The sequence below is a fragment of the Mustela nigripes genome, chromosome 6, assembly GCF_022355385.1.
Source record: "Mustela nigripes isolate SB6536 chromosome 6, MUSNIG.SB6536, whole genome shotgun sequence".
Lineage (NCBI taxonomy): Eukaryota > Metazoa > Chordata > Mammalia > Carnivora > Mustelidae > Mustela > Mustela nigripes.
Genome location: NC_081562.1, coordinates 114,303,629 through 114,321,977, shown reverse-complemented (window position 1 = coordinate 114,321,977; position 18,349 = coordinate 114,303,629). Strand labels below are relative to the sequence as shown.

At 44.6% G+C, this 18,349-nt stretch overlaps 1 protein-coding gene and 1 pseudogene across 3 annotated transcripts in view; both read left to right on the top strand.

The window, feature by feature from the left end:
• Positions 1 to 18,349, top strand: part of SFMBT2 (Scm like with four mbt domains 2) — a 227,662-nt gene that overhangs the window by 49,560 nt on the left and 159,753 nt on the right. The window lies entirely within an intron of this gene.
• On the top strand, positions 812 to 990 carry LOC132021068 (U2 spliceosomal RNA; annotated as a pseudogene).

Below are 18,349 nucleotides of genomic sequence, written 5' to 3'. Positions count from 1 at the left end.
CTCACGGTCATTTAGAAGCTTGTCCCTCCTTCCGGCAATAGGCCAGGGGTGAGTGGTTCAGGATGGGGGACCTCAGCACCACTGGGTGATGGAAACTCCAGTCTCCTTCATGTTCCCAGCAAGAAAGACACAGGAGAGAGTCCCGGACCTGCTGCTCACCTTCTGTGGGCCAGAATTCAGCACATCACCATCCCCCATTGCAAAGGAGGGTGGCAGATGTGGTCCGCAGCTGGGGAGCCCAGCTTTGTAGCTGAACCTCCCCAGGTGTGGAAGCTGCTTTTGCTAAGAGAAATAAGGGGAAAAATGGCCTTCAGGGACAGACCACAGTGTCTGCTACAATGCATTTAGCTAACAAACACTTTTTTGAGGGTAACTATTTCATCTTTCCAAATGTCTCAAGGAAAATGTAAAAGTGCTGGAAACATAAAACCAAACCAAACTGTTTTTTTTTTTTTCCCCGTTTGGGAGTAAAAATGCATTTTCTATAGGTGATAAAGTATCTTAAATTTCTACCTTGTAGCATTTGCTCTTGATTTAATATATGTGCTTCTCCCCTGTATTGTTAACTTCTAAAGAGACTGATGGCCCACGATATGATTGCCTTTCTCACAGTTGGGGTACACCAGCAATACTCTTTACTGTGCTTTTAAGGTATACCCCAATCTGGGGCAGAAAAAAATCACTTACTACTTCTGCATTTCTCTGTGCTTAAATGTGTCATATTGGGCCTAGATTCCATTTTTCATTTTCAAATCCTGTTTTCATAAGCTTGAGTTTATCGGTTAATATGTGCACAATATCTTTAAGAGACATCGCTTCTTGGCCTTTTGGCTCAGATCGAGTGTCATATCTGTTCTTATCAGTTTAGTATTTTCAAGAGACCAGCAGTTCTAAAAGGCTTGTTTTAAAAATTTGCGGTGTCTTATTATAGCCTGCAAAATACCCTCACTCACAAATTCAGTGTTTTTAACTATTTAAGATGAACCTGTGGGGATAAAAGGAGCTCCCTGTCCCCCCAACCCCGGCCCCCAGACATAGCATTGTATCATTTTAGAACATACCATGGACAAGAAGATCCTGCACGTGTCTCGAAAGACAGAAGAACAAGCAACAGTTTGATTGAGTTACTTTGCACAAAGAGAAAAAAGCGAAGGTCACAGGATGTATGTTCTATGATGTTGTACCGTCAAATATGAGGCTCAAAGTTCGGCCAGCAGCTCTGGCCATTTGGGTCCTTAGTGTCGAATGGGGAGTTTGAGGCGTGAAGACGACAGAGTTCAGCTGTTCGAAGCCTTTATTCTTGCTCTGGAACACGGTAAGGGTGTAGTGCTTAGCCGGGTAGTGGTGACTCGTTCCGATTTCAGTAGCGTCAGTGGTTTTAAGCAGACTGTCTCTCGGGGCTCAAAGTAGGATTGTAAACTGTGGTTGAAGCTTCCAACCTGATCAGATTACATTCCAGTCGTTTCATGGGATTCCTTGTGAGAAACCCGGGGCTGAGGGGCTGAGGGCCATTTACGCAAAGACTGAGCACCACGCTTGGCTGGTGTGTCTGATGGGCGAGCGGAGAGGGCAGGCTTGGACGTCCGTGTCTTCGGGATCCATGGCAGCATCCTCATTGATATCCATCACTTGGCGGTTGTAGACTTGGCCTCAGAATAAAGGGTGTCAAAAATATTTTTGAAGATACTTCACCTTAAGCTTTGATTTTCTTATGTTGGTCTACGTGGAGTGGTCTTGAAGGGACTCCGACTTTTAGAAAGGTCTGGGGAACCTGCAAGCTCCAGAATCTGGAAATCATCCTTTATAAGTTGGCCCAGTCTTCACGGATGGGGAAGCGCGATTTTCTACTTTCCGCCTCTTGCTGGGACGATTTTGTTTCCGGGGACCTCCTGGCCCTGCCTCCCTGTCCACCCCTCCCCTGTCTTCCATCTCTTTCCCTGGGGGTCCTCTTTTGCTGCTGATTTTGCTGCCTGAGATCCCTTCCATCCTTCTTCTATCATCCGTGTGCCAGAGCTCATAAAAAATTTAAGTATGAATTACAGATGAAACAGCCAGAGAACTTTCTTCGTGCCCTCTTTTCTTTCAAGATGTCACACCCACATGTTGGTCTCATGTTCCTGACCCATGAAGGCAAAAGTGCCTAAGACTTGAGCCTTGGGCAGGGACAGATCCATGTAGGTGCGCACAGCACAGGGGTCCCACCAAGAGCCCTGGACTAATGTAGTCACATGGAAACCTGCCATGGCTTCTTACCGGAAGCGTATGAATAATTGCCAGTTGGTGGATGGTATTTGGGTCAGTGGATGAGAATACTATTAAGAGTGAACATTTTTTCCTTTCATCTTACTGAATTTTCAGGAGACTATGACAACCCTGCCAAGAGCTTAGAGGAGTTGTGGACGTGGAGTCCCATTTTCTGCCCCTTTACCTGAAACTTCCCATGGCCTTACTAGTATGATCCTAAATCAGAATTATAAGCTTGTTCTGCCTGAATCAGTGTTGGTTTTCTTATATAGGAAGGTTCTGGCATTGTGTTCTTTTTTTTAACCCCCGACACGTCTCTCTCTTCCTTTTCCCCAATGAACGCTATTGTAATTCTCCCGAAGACATTGTATTATGGGTAATACTGCTTTTACTTTTAATTTGTGTTAGAGTAGTTTATATCTTGGGTCTTTTAAGTATGGTTTCCTGGTAGTTTTGGATAAAACAAATGACATAGGACAGTGATGATTACTTTTTCTTAAAATTGGAGTTAGGTATATACACTTACATATGTTTTTGATTGGAAGACTTACTGTTGATATCTTAATCTTGTAGTCTCTCACTCCCTTCAGAATATTCTAGAATGGTAGTCTGAGTTCCCCATTCCACTGTGTATGCAAATGGATTTGTTTAGGATGCACATTTAAGGGTGCACCATATCGTGTTGGTAATAGGCTAAGAAATGTGATCTGAACACATGATTTTCGTAGTTTTCAGTCATAAATTGATTTGTATGGGATTCCCCTTTAGATTAGTACCAGTTGGCTATTAGTTTTTGAGGTTCTCCTACTGGGAAGGCTTGGTACCTCCACACTGATCCATTTTAATGAGACAGTGAGCTGCGGACCAGGTAGGTTTAAGAAGACAAAAATAATTAATGCCCAAAGTCGTCAACTTCTCAACACTATGTTGGCACATTCTGCTAAAATCTGGAGCTCTAGTCATTACTTGCTGTGGTTTGCAACTTTTATTTTTCCTAATGAATGTCAAAATACTCTTCCTGTTCTGCTTTTACAACTCTTTTATTGTGGGAAATTTCCTTATACCCCAAAGTAGATGATCTACGTGGTGACTGCCCCTACCCCCAATCTGCCCATTGCCTGACATCGATCATGGTCAATTCAAAGCCAACCTTATAAAATCAATACTCCCACCCATTTCGCCAGCCTGTATTGTTTCTGAAGCAATAACTAGCCTTCTTGTTATGTCATTTGTATGTATTTCAGTAAGTGTCTCTAATGGATAATTCTGCGCAGGCTTGTACAGAGTAATTGAGAAGCTATGGGGATTGCAAGACTTTTTATTTACAAAATGGTTTTTACAAAGTAGAACCACATATTTGTTTAAAAATATTCTTTTGGGGCGCCTGGATGGCTCAGTGGGTTAAAGCCTCTGCCTTCGGCTCAGGTCATGATCTCAGGGTCCTGGGATCGAGTCCCGCATAGGGCTCTCTGCTCAGCGGGGAGCCTGCTTCCCTCTCTCTCTCTGCCTGCCTCTCTGCCTACTTGTGATCTCTGTCTGACAAATAAATAAATAAAATCTTTAAAAAAATATTCTTCTATTGGAAGTGAAATGAAGTCTAGTTCTTCAAAATTTTTGGATTAATAAAAATTAAAAACAGATCATCACCTCCCTGCTGCCCCCAAAACCCAAAACAAAAGGAATGCTATTTTTATTATATTTTATGATGAGTTAAGAGCTGTGAACTTCCATTTTTCTTTCATTGGGAGACCCAGGATGAACGTCAGATTTAATTGTGGTTGTTTTGAGTTAAACTTCTGTGATAAAAGTCGCTTTGTGTTACCAAACAGCTGTAGAGTTCCCATGTTACGCATTTTCAGATGTCCTGGCGAGTTAGCACTAATCCTGTCCTATGTGATAGGAGCCTTTTGGCTCTCTTGCTGGGGTGAGCAGAGGTAGCAGTAAGCCCTGAAGAAGGTCAGGCATTGTCTTGGGATCAACATCCAACATCTAGAGTGAATTGATTATGTGTTAATATGGTGGTTACTATTATTTTATTTTTTCAAGTAGGTTCTGTACTCAACACGGGGCTCAAACTCATGACCCCAACATCAAGAGTCATATGCTCTACTGCCTGAGCCAGCCAGGTGCCCCCTGACATAGTTATTTTTAATTGTTTTCCTTTAGAGACAGTTTTAGGAGTGGGAAGCATGGAGTTGCCATGTATCCAGAAGTTCTCTTTGTAGGAAAGTTGAGTCTAGTCTATCTAGAGGCTTTGAAACTGGCCTTTGGCTGTGCTGAGTCTTCCTGGTTCCTTGAATGAATTTCATTTGTCTACTAGGCCAGTTGTTAAAGAATTCTTGTACTCTCTCCCAGTTACCTTGTGAAAAATATTATTATTTTTAATCAACTAACTTATTTTTTTTTTTTTTTTGTTAGGGAAAGTACGAGCAGGGGGGGGGGGGGGAGATTCAGGGAGGGGGAGAGGGAGAGAGAAGCTCAAGCAGACTCCTCACTGAGCTCAGAGCCTGATGCAGGGCTTCGTTTCATGACTCTGACATCATGACCTGAGCTGAAATCAAGAGTCGGAGGCTTAACTATTAAAAATGTTACTTATTTTTATTTCAGAGAGGGGGAGGGCAAGCTTAGCAGGGAGCAGGGAGGAGATGTTCCATCTTAAGAACATGTAATTCCGGGGCAGTTCGTGTGCACTTTGGTCCTGGGTTTGCAGCATTCCAAAGTGATTCTGTAGGGGTAAGTTCCCTCTCCATCTGCTGCTGAACTCACTTTCCCACTTTGTAGATTTCCTCACTGGTTAGCCCTCAGCAGGACAAGCCAGGTTTTCAAAATTTTATTTTATTTTTTCCAATGTTTATTGCTGGCCTTTCTTTATAGCCATTGTTGCCATTGGACTGTGGGAGACAATGGAAGGAGTTGGCTTGGTTTAGGACTGTTCGTGTGGAGGACTTGGATACAGAAACACCAAAGTGTCCAAAACATCAGCAGAAAACTCTAGAGACAAGGGACAGCTCAGCAGAGTTTGCTGTGGTCTTAGACCCGTGAGATGGCGTGGCGTGGGGGTCCAGGCTGGTGAGGGTTTGTATTCTAGAAAGGATTGCAAGATAGAACTTGAAATGAACTAAGAACCCGAGTAATTGGCATTCTCCGTGTGAAAGTCACCACCCCTTGTCCTCAGCATAGATATGGGGACCCCGTCATGCTGGAGTGGGTGCTGGGGCTCTGAGGGCCCAGGAACCCGGGCCTTAAAACAGATGACCTGGCAAAGATAGCTTTTCTTCTGAAAGCGGACAGTCTCTGTTTTCTATCCTTGGCCCTCATCACAGGTGCCCACACCATGGGACGCTTGAGTCATTTGGAATATTTGCAAGCTTTCCGATAAACTATCTGTTAATGAAACAGAGAGAAAAGCTGCGTGTCTAAATCAGTGCACATATTATTTCATTGTACGTGTTGTCAGGGTGCATATTATCAGCGGAAAAGAACCGGGACTCTTCTCTTTTTCCCTGGATTAATCAAGCAGGACAGAGAAAGTCCTTCCGACGTCGGCACTGCGAACAGTTGACACCACAGGGTGCGCTGTCTGTCTGTGTTCTGGAGTTTTCCTCATCTGATATTCTCTGTCTCGTGTCCTCCCCACCCCGTCCACCCCGAGGCTTCGTCTTCTGTCCTCTGTTGTGAAGGTGCAGTTTCAGGTCTCGGAAACCCTCCTGTTACCTCCTTCAGGTGTCTCTTCCTGGGGACTTGTCGTGAATGATTGCGTTGCTCATTTGGTGGCTCCTTTTTCTCTCGGCTACCTCCGTTCCTGTGATCATCACTCTCCCGGTAGTTCTTTCCGTCTGATTTCCAGCTACCCCTTACTTTCCTGCCTAATGGCGACACCATTTTAATTTACTGATACAACACAAGATAAACCACAACCTTCTGCCAAAGTGGCTTTAGAGCATGTGTCTGCGGCTCTGCCCTTCCGGCCCTTGAGTCCTGATGAGGCTTTCCGTGGCCAGGCGGGTCCTGCTTGCGTTCAGCTCTACGCTTCTCCTATTTGTAAAACTCTTGTCGTGAGCCAGGAACTGCTATTGTATTCAAATAGAATTCACGCTAATTCTAGTGTAAAGAAATTAGTGAGGAGAAAAGTAAAACATAATTATGTGGGAAAATAGGCTAATTTAATGACTTCATGAGCATATTTTATACTTTTATTATTTCAAGGCAATATTTCATTTGCAAATGATTTAGGAGTTTTAGAACTGTTGGAACTGAGTGAATGAAGATGGGTTGAATTAAGTACTTTAATTTTCGTATGTGTTTGCCTGATATTTCACACCAGCAGGTGCAATACTCATTAAGGAAGTGTTTGTTTTCCCTTCGAGGTGTTTTCTTTGTAGTGATCGAGGGGCTCTCAGAAAAGGGCTAGTTATGCATTACGCCATAAGGCACGGTGGCCACAAATGCTTTGAGTACAGATGTAGTCACTAAAACAATCCCATTAGAAGGTTGTAGCACAGAATCACTAGCCCGTCGCTTTCAGGTTTAATCCCTTGTTAGCGTCTAGTACTAAGAATGTAGTATCCTTTTCCTATTATGCTAAAAGCGTTATTTCTGATTTGGACCCAAATCGAGCTCATTTGTAGGGTACCACACATCCTACACACCAGAGCGGATGGATTCCCTTTCTAAGCAAATGTGGAATGTTCTGTATCGTTTATATATATCTCTGTATTCCTGAACATGCTTTCAAGGCTGTTCCTTTTTTGAGAAAAGAGATGTTTATATGAAGTTTGCTTGTGCAAGATCTTTGTAGCAACCAGCAGGGCAGGCTTTATCCAGAAGCATGTGGCGGGTGGGGTCAGCGGGTAAAGCTGCTTTCAGGTTTCACCACTGAGCTGTGGGTTTTTGTTTTTTTTTTTAATTTATTAATATATATGAGGCGGGTGGGGGAGAGCATGCGCAGGAGGGGTTAAGGGAGAGGGAGAGAATCTCAAGCAGACCTCATGCCCAGCATGGAGCCTGATGCAGGTCTCCATCTGAGGACCCTGAGATCATGACCTGAGCTGAAACCAAGAGTCAGATGGTTCCTCGACCGAGCCACCCAGGCGCTCCAAGCTATGTTTTTATTTCATGCTTCCTAAGGCAGTGTAATATGGTTGGATTTCAGGACATTGGGTCGTGTTTTTATTTTTCTGATTTTTTTTTATTGTAAAATATTACATCATATAAAATTTACCATTTGGATCCTTTCTGAGTGTATAATTGTGGCATCAAGTTCGTTCACACTGCTGTGCAATCATCATCACCATCTAGAACTTTCTCATCTTCCCAAGCTGGAACCCCGTCCCCTTTAAACCCTCACTCCCTCTTCCTCCTGCTCCGACCCCACACCCGGCATAGCTTATGGTAACCCTTCTACACTATTCTGAGTTTTTATCTGTCTGCCTTTCTTTCTTTGTTTTCTTTCTTTCTTGAGCACAAGCAGGGGGTATGGCAGGCAGAGGAAGAAGCAGGTTCCCCGCTGAGCAGGGAGCCCAATGTGGGACTCGATCCCAGGACCCTGGGACCATGACCTGATCCGAAGGCAGACGCTTAACTGTCTGGCGCCCCCTGTCTGCTTATCTCTGCTGGTAAATTCCTTGAAGCCAAGTTCTAGGTTGTGCTTCCACCGTTCCTGGCGCTTCAGAGAGGGGGATGTAGTCCATGGCTGAGTGGGGCGGTCAGCAAATGAGACTGAATTCCGCAGGTCAGCCCAGAAGCCCTGGCCTCGGGACAGTACTTGTTAGGGGAAGCTGAGCGGCATGGCTGTATTTATGAAGAGCAGTGGAACATCCTCTTATCCTCCCCACGACACAACAATGCTCTCACCTCAGATCGCTATCGTTCTAGGTCTCGGTTCTCGCTGTGGTCCGTACACGATTGGGAACACGCAGTGCAGGTCTTGGGCCTGGGATTTTCACGGCACTTCTCTGTGAGCTTCTGATTCCACTTTGGTACAGTCAAGAGAGGGAAGTAATTCCAAACAGAAGTTTTGATTTTAGGGCTGAGTTGGAGCTAATGAAAATGCCCAGCTACTGTGAAATGTGTGGCAGCGCAAAGCGTGAGCCCCGTGGCGGGTCCCAGGGCCCGGCTTCTGGCTGTGCTCTGGATCTGACTTTGTAAAAGGTGGGAGCGAGCTCCGGAGATTTCAGAAGGAGTCTCCATCCTGTTCTCCGGGCAGGTGGCCGGGACAGTGAGCCACTGGGCAGCCGTGGGGTGTACTTGACTTTCTTCTCCTTCTATGTCAGTATTTGATGATTTGATCCCGTTGTCAGCAACTGAAGGTGTTGGCGCTGGAAGTAAACTGTGTGTCCCTGGGCTCTGAGGGCAGTGTGGTCATAGGATGCACGGAGAGTTCCTCCTGCCCCTTGCTGGGACCGCTCAGCAGTGCAGTCTTCCCAGACACGAGGCATTTCCCAGGGTCAGCTGCGACGTGCACAGAGTCCTTCAGGGCCGTGCTTTCCCTACATACCGTTCCACAGCTGCTTCCGCGTTTCTCTGCTTCATGTGTTTCCTTAACACCAGCGCTGTATGTTGTCAGTCTTAAAGACAGATGAGATTATCCACCATGATCAGGTGGGATTCATTCCTGGGCTACAAGGATGGTTCAACATTCGCAAATCAATTCATGTGATACAACAAATTAATATGAGAAGAGAGAAGAACCACATGGTCCTCTCAGTTGATGCAAAAAAAGCATTTGACAAAATCCAGCATCCGTTCCTGATTAAAATGCTTCAAAGTATAGGGATGGAGGGAACATTATTGAACCTCATAAAATCTATCTATGAAAGACCCACAGCAAATAGCATCCTCAATGGGAAAAAGCTTGCAGCCTTCCCGTTGAGATCAGGAACAAGACAAGGATGCCCACTTTCACCACTCTTGTTCAACATAGTATTAGAAGTCCTAACAACAGGGGCGCCTGGGTGGCTCAGTGGGTTAAGCTGCTGCCTTCGGCTCAGGTCATGATCTCAGGGTCCTGGGATCGAGTCCCGTATCGGGCTCTCTGCTCAGCAGGGAGCCTGCTTCCCTCTCTCTCTCTCTGCCTGCCTCTCCGTCTACTTGTGATTTCTCTCTGTCAAATAAATAAATAAAATCTTAAAAAAAAAAAAGAAGTCCTAGCAACAGCAATCAGACAACAAAGAGAAATAAAAGGTATCCAAATTGGCAATGAAGAAGTCAAACTCTCTCTATTCGTATATGACATGATTCTTTATATGGAAAACCCAAAAGATTCCACCCCCAAACTACTAGAACTCATACAGCAATTCAGCAACGTGGCAGGATACAAAGTCAATGTGCAGAAATCAGTGGCTTTCTTATACACTAACAATGAAAATACAGAAAGGGAAATTAGAGAATCGATTCCATTTACTATAGCACCAAGAACCATAAGATACCTGGGAATAAACCTAACCAAAGAGGTAAAGGATCTGTACTCGAGGAACTACAGAACACTCATGAAAGAAGTTGAAGAAGACACAAAAAGATGGAAGACCATTCCATGTTCTTGGATCGGAAGAATAAACATTGTTAAAATGTCTATACTGCCTAGAGCAATCTATACTTTTAATACCATTCCGAACAAAATTCCGCCGGTATTCTTCAAAGAGCTGGAGCAGATATTCCAAAAATTTGTATGGAATCAGAAGATACCCTGAATTGCTAAGGAAATGTTGAAAAACAAAAATAAAGCTGGGGGCATCACGTTACCTGATTTCAAGCTTTATTTCAAAGCTGTGATCACCAAGACAGCATGGTACTGGCATAAAAACAGACACATAGACCAGTGGAACAGAGTAGAGAGCCCAGATATGGACCCTTAACTCTATGGTCACATAATCTTCAACAAAACAGAAAAAAATATGCAGTGGAAAAAAGACAGTCTCTTCAATAAATGGTGCTGGGAAAACTGGGCAGCTATATGTAGAAGAATGAAACTCCACCATTCTCTTACACCGTACACAAAGATAAACTCAAAATGGATGAAAGACCTCAACGTGAGACAGGAATCCATCAGAATCCTAGAGGAGAACATAGGCAGTAATCTCTTCGATATCAGCCACAGCAACTTCTTTCAAGATATGTCTCCAAAGGCAAAGGAAACAAAAGCGAAAATAAACTTTTGGGACTTCATCAAAATCAAAAGCTTCTGCACAGCAAAGGAAATAGTCAACAAAACAAAGAGGCAACCCACGGAATGGGAGAAGATATTTGCAAATGACAATACAGACAAAAGGTTGATATCCAGGATCTATAATGAACTCCTCAAACTCAACACACATGAAACAGGCAAACATATCAAAAAATGAGCAGAAGATATGAACAGACACTTCTCCAATGAAGACATACAAATGGCTGTCAGACACATGAAAAAATGTTCATCATCACTAGCCCTCAGGGAGATTCAAATTAAAACCACATTGAGATATCACCTTACACCAGTTAGAATGGCCAAAATTAACAAAACAGGAAACAACATGTGTTGGAGAGGATGTGCAGAAAGGGGAACCCTCTTCCACTGTTGGTGGGAATGCAAGTTGGTGCAGCCTCTTTGAAGAACAGTGTGGAGATTCCTCAAGAAATTAAAAATAGAGCTTCCCTATGACCCTGCAATTGCACTCCTGGGTATTTACCCCAAAGATACAGATGTAGTGAAAAGAAGGGCCATCTGTATCCCAATGTTTATAGCAGCAATGGCCACGGTCGCCAAACTATGGAAAGAACCAAGATGCCCTTCAACGGACGAATGGATAAGGAAGATGTGGTCCATATACACTATGGAGTATTATGCCCCCATCAGAAAGGATGAATACTCAACTTTTGTAGCAACATGGATAGGACTGGAAGAGATTATGCTGAGTGAAATAAGTCAAGCAGAGAGAGTCAATTATCATATGGTTTCACTTATTTATGGAGCATAACAAATACCATGGAGGACAAGGGGTCTTAGAGAGGAGAAGGGAGTTGGGGTAAATTGTAAGGGGAGGTGAATCATGAGAGACTATGGACTCTGAAAAACAACTGAGGGGTTCGAAGTGGCGGGGGGGTGGGAGGTTGGGGGAACTAGGTGATGGGTATTATAGAGGGCACGGATTGCATGGAACACTGGGTGTGGTAAAAAAATAATGAATACCATTTTTCTGAAAATAAATAAATTAATTTAATTAAAAAAACAAAACAAACAAACAAAACAAAAAATAAACAAACAAACAAACAAATAACAAAAGAGAAAGAAGAAATAAGACGGGAGGGGAAGCAGGAAGGAAGATCCGGGAGGGAGAGGATGTATCTTTCTTTCCTGTTGCACCGAAGGGGATAGTTGGTGCTGCGGAGAAGTTTCTAGAAGTGAATTGATATGATATTGAATACAATATCATAAGCATCTGGTTTGCCAATGTCCTCCTTAGCAGAGATGTTCACAATGTTCTACAACAAGCCTCTGAAGACACTTTGACCCTTGAGAACTCCGGACAGCTGCATGGTGGAAACCCTCTAGAGTTCTCTTCCCCACAGGGGTAATACCCACAGGTGCTGCGTCAGTACCGCAGGTGGCCACAGGCACTGAGTCAGTGTCCACATGTGCCCGGGGTACTGAGTCGCTAGGCACCACTGTTTGGCAGGCATTACAGTAAGCCCTACAAGCTTTATGGGACGCAATGTTTAGTCTTGAAAGATATTTGAATTGTTCTCTGCATATTTTTTTTGTTGGTGCCTTTTTTCTGTTTTTCCCTATTGCAAGGGGGTAGCAAGTCACAAAGCTAAATTGTGAAGGAAGTTATTTCTCTTAGGCTCATAGCGTTACTGAGGCATCTCAAGGACAGAAGCAGGACGTGCAGTCGTAAGTGGTGACACCAGATTCCTCGGTTCTCTGTGTGTTTCTGCATTCGTTTGACGCACCTTCACAGAAATACCCACGTTTTAATGAAATGCTTTTCTCCCCCCACCACCCCCGAGGAGAGTTAAAGCAAATGGCCCACTAGACTTGTTTTCAGCTGGCTTCTCATTAAAGCATTTTATACGTAGAGGGGACTGAAAGTTGTTAAAATTTATCAAGCCTCTTTTTCTTTTATGAGGATAAATAAATATATGTTAGTTTAATATGAACAGTGAACTCACTGAAGGATTCCGCGCCTTGTCCATACCTTTCTTTCCCGGTTAAAGCACACTTTTAGGAATAAGCACCACCGGTAGCCCTGTTACTTAGATTAACGTGAATTAGCGCTGTTCATGTTCCTATTATCTTGTCATGCCACTGGGTAAACTCTGGGGTTCTTCGGAGAACAGAACAAGTCGGATGGATGTAGACGGAGAGAGAACTATAAAAGCAGGTTTACTGTAGGAATTGGCTCACAGGGTTACGGAGGCTGAGTGGTCCCGTGACCTCTGTGTGGAGGCTGGGGACCAGGAGGGCCAGTGGGGTGAGTCAGCCCCAGTCTAAGAGCCTGGGAACTGGGGGCTGATGGTCTAAGTCCTGAGTCTGCGTCTAAAGGTCCAAGAAGCAGGAGCAGCGATGTCCGAGGGCTGGAGGAGACGGATGGTCCTAGCTGACACAGAGAGCGGATTCGCCCTTCCTCTGCATTTTGCTCTGCTCAGGACCTAAGTGGATGGGATGATGCCCACCCACCCACACTGGTAAAGAGATCTTCTTTAGTCAGTTCGCTGGTCAAATGCTCATCTCTTCTGGAGACACGCTCACACGAACCCAGGAATCATGCTTTGCAGCTGTCTGGGCGTCCCAATGCCCAGTGACGTTAACACCATTGTAGTCTCACCAAGAATTTCTGGAGCATCGTTCTCGGTCCCTGGAATGTAGACTCAATGCCTTCTTGGCTACCCTTTCTTACCTTAGTCGAGAACGTTCATTGGATAAACCCGAAAGAAACAGAACAAAGTATAAAGCTGTGGTTCCCGGAAGGGCTGTAACTATTCTCCGTTGTTTTGGCTCAAGGATGCATGTGGGTTGGACATAGCGGGGAAGCCGTGCCTCTTGGGGTCTTTATCACTTCATCTGTGAAGTGGGAGCATGAGGCCAGATCGGAGCGCTCCGTGTTGGCTGCAGGATGGGGGCTGGGAGTAGACGGACGATGTTTTAGAGAGAGACCTCTGAAGCGGCTGAGCTAGAGGAGGGTGGGTGTAAGAGACAAACACTATTCTGGAAAAGCTCTCCATGCGGGAGCGCACTTCAGTCGCTCATGCCTCCTGGGAAAATGACATTCGATGTTTATAAGGCAAAGACTGTTGGATTCAGGAGCTTAAAGGTTGTTACTTGAGATTCTTGTAATGGTCAGTTTTGACCTGGTTTTCTTGTCCAGATACACAGTGAAAATTATTTCCCTTTTGAAAAAAATTCACAGGCTCCCAGGGAGATGGTGGGTCAGGCCTCGTTATATGTGCTGCGGAGTGATGGGAGGGGGAGAAGAGATCTTAGCAGGCGGGAGATTGACTAGACGTGGCTCACAATGAGAGTCTTATTTCTGTACAGTAACGTGATGAGTGAGGAAGGTCTGGTAGGCTGGAGTGCTCATGTCAGGGTGCGATGTAGGAAAGAAGTCACAGCAGGACATCAGTGGGCATGGCTTTTAAAGAAAACAGAAACAAAAACACCCTCCCCTTGTGCTGTGTCAGGGAGAGCAGGGGCGGAGGCCGGGCTCTCTCCCAGGCCTGCTGCCCCCGAGTTGGACGGAACCACGCTGGAAAACGATGTCAGACTCCGGACACTCATCCTGCATTTTCAACAGAATGAATCCGAGGGAGGAGAAAAGGCACCAGGAGTCTCTTTTCCTCTGCTTCCTGCCACAACAAAGAGGCATTTTGATCAGAGACAGGTTTTATAGAAGCAGCAAAAATTAAATAAGCACACGTGACTGGGGAAAGAGCAGGCTGTAGGTGAGACGAGAGACAGACAGACAGGGACGGGGGGTGAGATGAGGAGGAGGAAGGGAGAGGGAGCGATACACTTTGGCTAGGGTAGCCTAGCTTGATGGTGTTTTCTTGATTAGGTAATTATGGTGATTACCAATTACTAAGTGCAGCTTCTAGCTGACACACCTCCTGGGGGGTGGGGGGCTCGCAGCAGCTGCCTGAGGAAGGGTTCAAAGGCTGTGTGATGAGGCCATGGGGTGCTGACGTACTCCGCTGACATGCATCCTCCGAATGGGACAAAAGGCATTAATTACGTTTGATCATAGCAAGTCGGGATGTGATTCAAGTGAATTCTGGGGTGAGCCGGAGAGGGAGTAAGTCTACACGGCGACCTGACGGAGTCTCACAACAGTGGCATTGGAAATAGCTGGTCTAGTTACTTTGGAAAACGGTGGGAATTGTTGTAAAGTTAGCCACAGGACTGATTTATCTTTCAGGATGTTCGGTAGCGGAATCTTGAGAAACAGGCTGCAATACAGTTGTCAGAGAATAGAGTTCCCCACATTAAAATGCCTTCACCAGCCATTCTTTGGGCAGAGAACGAAGAGATTTCTAGATGTGTACTGAGGGTGGTCCCTGGGGCCAGACTGACCATAGGGAAACTTCCTTCCTTCCCAGAAACCTTGAGGCACGTCTTTAGGGGCTTCTCAGACCCCCACAGGTTTGGCAGCTATGGTACTTTTAAGTAGAACGCCATGTCTCTTTGACATATTTCCCGTTGAGGGTGGGGTCTGGTCACTTATTCTGAGGCCAAGTCATAAAAGGCCATATGACGGCCACCATATTGGCTGGAACAGGAGCCCTTGGGAGCCTGAGCCACCACGGACTAATGCCCTTCACGCTGAGCCACCACGGACTGATGCCCTTCACGCTGCCCTCACGCTGTGAGACTCCTTGGAGTCTCCCAGCCTTGGAGTCTCTCAGCCAAGGCCCTGGTATTTGTGGAGCAGAGGCAAACCAGCCCTCTGTACCTGTCGGAATTCCCACCACAGGATCTGTGAGACCAGCGACCGACCGGTGCTTGAGGCTACTCCATGCTGGGCTCATTTGTTCTGCGGCAGTACCACAGTGCTGCTTCTCAAGCTTGCGCTTGATGGGGCTCATCATGCATGCACTCCAGTTCTCACTCCGCCTGCTCTGTGGTCACTGGCAGCTCCTCGGACTAGACCTGCTGGCACGCAGCATGGTTTATGAGAAGCTCTCTGTAACCGGACACCTGGCATCCCAGCAGAGGCTCTTCTTTCTCTTTATGGACTTGGGTGGAAATGTGTCTGTCCACGGTCTTCTCAACCTCTGCTGTTAATGTTTGCTGGTCTGTGGAAGACTGCTGTGATGGTACCAGTGTTGGAGGTCGTGTCATGGTTTTATAACCTCGCTGTGTCCATGTGGAAGCAGGAAGAGTTTTGACCCTGCTGAGAAAAAGAGCCACATCTTTGTGTCGTAGCCAATGAATGCTAGATGCTTGGTAGCCTTTCGTGTGTTCCCAGGAAGGCCGAGTTTGGGACAGGAAGGAGAGACGAGGCAAGCTGTCAGGGTTTCCAAGGCTCATGGCTGTTGGGTCTTCCATGGTAGATGTGTGTGATGATGGAGATACTTCAGAAATCATCCAAAAGGGCATGATCTGCCATTACAAACTTGGAAGGACATTGCTTGGTTGGTTATAAATCAACAAGGAGAGGTAAGTCCTGGGTTCCAACCATCAGAGAAGGTAGCCTTGGTCTCCTGTTCAGCAGAAATCGACAAGAGGTTCAAGGGCTACACATTTGAACTATTTACAGTCTCCTTGTTCTTATAAACAAATAATTTTTTAAAGATACAAATCTTTTTGTACAAAAAGGGGAAACATTTGTCTTGCAGGTGTGAAAGAAAGATGACCTCTGGAAGTGAGTTCTATCTGGGACTCTTAGGATTTTGGTGTTTACTTCGCCAAAGAGGAAAATGTTTTGTTCAGAATAAGATAGCCATGTGCAGAACCTTGAAAGTGGTTGTAAACCATACACAAAAATTACATAAAAATAAGTCAATACATATTATAGGTCTAAATGTAAGATGTAAAACTATGAAACTTCTAGAACAAACCATGGGGCAAAATCTTCATGACCTGGGGTGAGACAAAGAGTTTGTAGAAGTAAGACCAGAAAACAGGTTGGTAAATTCGATTTCATGAAAGTTAAAAACTTCTGTTGTCTGGGGGCACTTGGGTGGCTCAGTCGGTTGAGTGTCTGGCTCTTGATTTTAGCTCCGGTCACGATCTCAGGGTTGTGAGATCGAGCCCTGAGTCAGGCTCCTTGCTGGGTGTTTCACCTGCTTCAGATTCTCTCTTTCTCTCTCTCCCTCTGCCTCTAAAAAAACGAAAACAAAAACAAATTTCTCCTGTGTGAAGGACTCTGTTGAAAGAATATGAAGACAAGCTGCTCCCTGGAGAAAAACATTTGCAAATCACATGCCTGGCAAAGGATTTGTGTTCAGAATCAAAAGGACTCTCAAAATTTAACATGGAGAAAAAAAAGTAACCTAATTAGAAAATGGGCAAAAGGCTTAAAAAGACATTACACCAAAGAGACACAGAGATGGCAGATAAACCCATGCAGGTGTACAGTGTCATTGGCCATTAGAGAAATGCAGATTAAAACTGCACCAAGGTACTACAATACTCCTGTTGGAATTCTAAAATGAAAAAAAGAAAAAAAATCACTGATAGTACCAAGTGTTGGCAAGAATATGGAGCAACTGGAACTCTCATACATTGTTGGTGAGAAAGTCAAATGGGAAATCCATTCTGGAAACAGTTTGTAGGTTTTTTAAAAAAATACATTTAAACATAGGTTTACCATAATGACCCAGCAATCATATGCCTAGGTATCTACCCTGCGGAAATGAAAACTTAGGTTCACGTAACATCTGTGTATAAATGTTTATGGCACTCTGTTTGTAGTTGTCCCAACTGGAAACAATCTGTATGTTTTTCAGAAAGTGAATGAGTAAATATATAGGCATGTCCATGTCATGGAATATTATCCAGCAGTTAATGGAATGGACTATTGATTGATCTACGTAGCCACTTGAAACAATCTCAAAGGCATTAGGCTTGGTGGAAGATACTAGTCTCAAAGGGTATGAACTCTGTGATTCCATTTATAGGACATTTCTTTGAAAGGCAAAAAACTATAGTGATGGAGAATATCCGTGCATGCCAGGGACTTCGGACAGAGGCAAGGTATGCCTGTAAAGGGATAAAGGAGAGAACTTTTATTTTGGAGGGGTGGGGAGAATGATGGAACTGTCCTGTATCTGATTGTGGTGGTGGTATTGTGAATTTTTGGAACTGTACACCCAACAAAGGTCAGTTTGCCCATGTGATAGAAAAAAAAAATAAAGTTAAAGAAACAATTCTTAAAACTTTTGTAGATGCAAACGAGGCATGAGAGAACATCTCCTTGTCAAGAAAATCTGGTTTCTCTATGGCAGCTGGCTGCCCAAATGAGAGAGGCAAAGAAGAGCATTGACTGGCAAAACTCCCTCGTGTGAAGATGGCAGCAAGAAGGACTTCTCGTCCTGTAGTTGTCGGGGCCTGGTGACACCCCTAGGCTTGTCTTCTTTTTAATGTTGACCTCCTTCGGTATTATTACCCAAAGAGATGCATGGAGGGATTGGAATGCCCCCACCTCTCACCTCCATGCACATAAATAATGGAAATTGATTGGGTTTTAAAAGGAAATTTGAAAGAGAAAGAGAAATTGCTTTGGGGTCAGGAAGAATGATTATGAAGAACCAGGGATTTGAAATTTTTGTTTCTCAGTGTACTGGGTAGATATTTAACTGCATAATTCAAAATTGAGGCTAATTGGCATGTACTGCTTAGAAAATTAAAGAGTAAACTTGATACTCTTGTGTGAGCTGAAGAAAGATTTATTTCGAGACAACATGAAGGGTTATCATTGGTATTTGTACTACTACTAATGCTCACATGGGATGTCAGAAGTGTTCTGTAGCTGCCTGTGATGGTTTCAGAGCAGAATTCAGAGCTGAAGTTATGGAATAAGAGAGATCTGTGATCCCCAGGAATGCTTTCTTGTAGCTTGGGAACATTGCGGAATTAGCAGGGCAGTTACTGATGGGAAGGAGCCAATGACTCCAAGTGTCCTGCAGCATA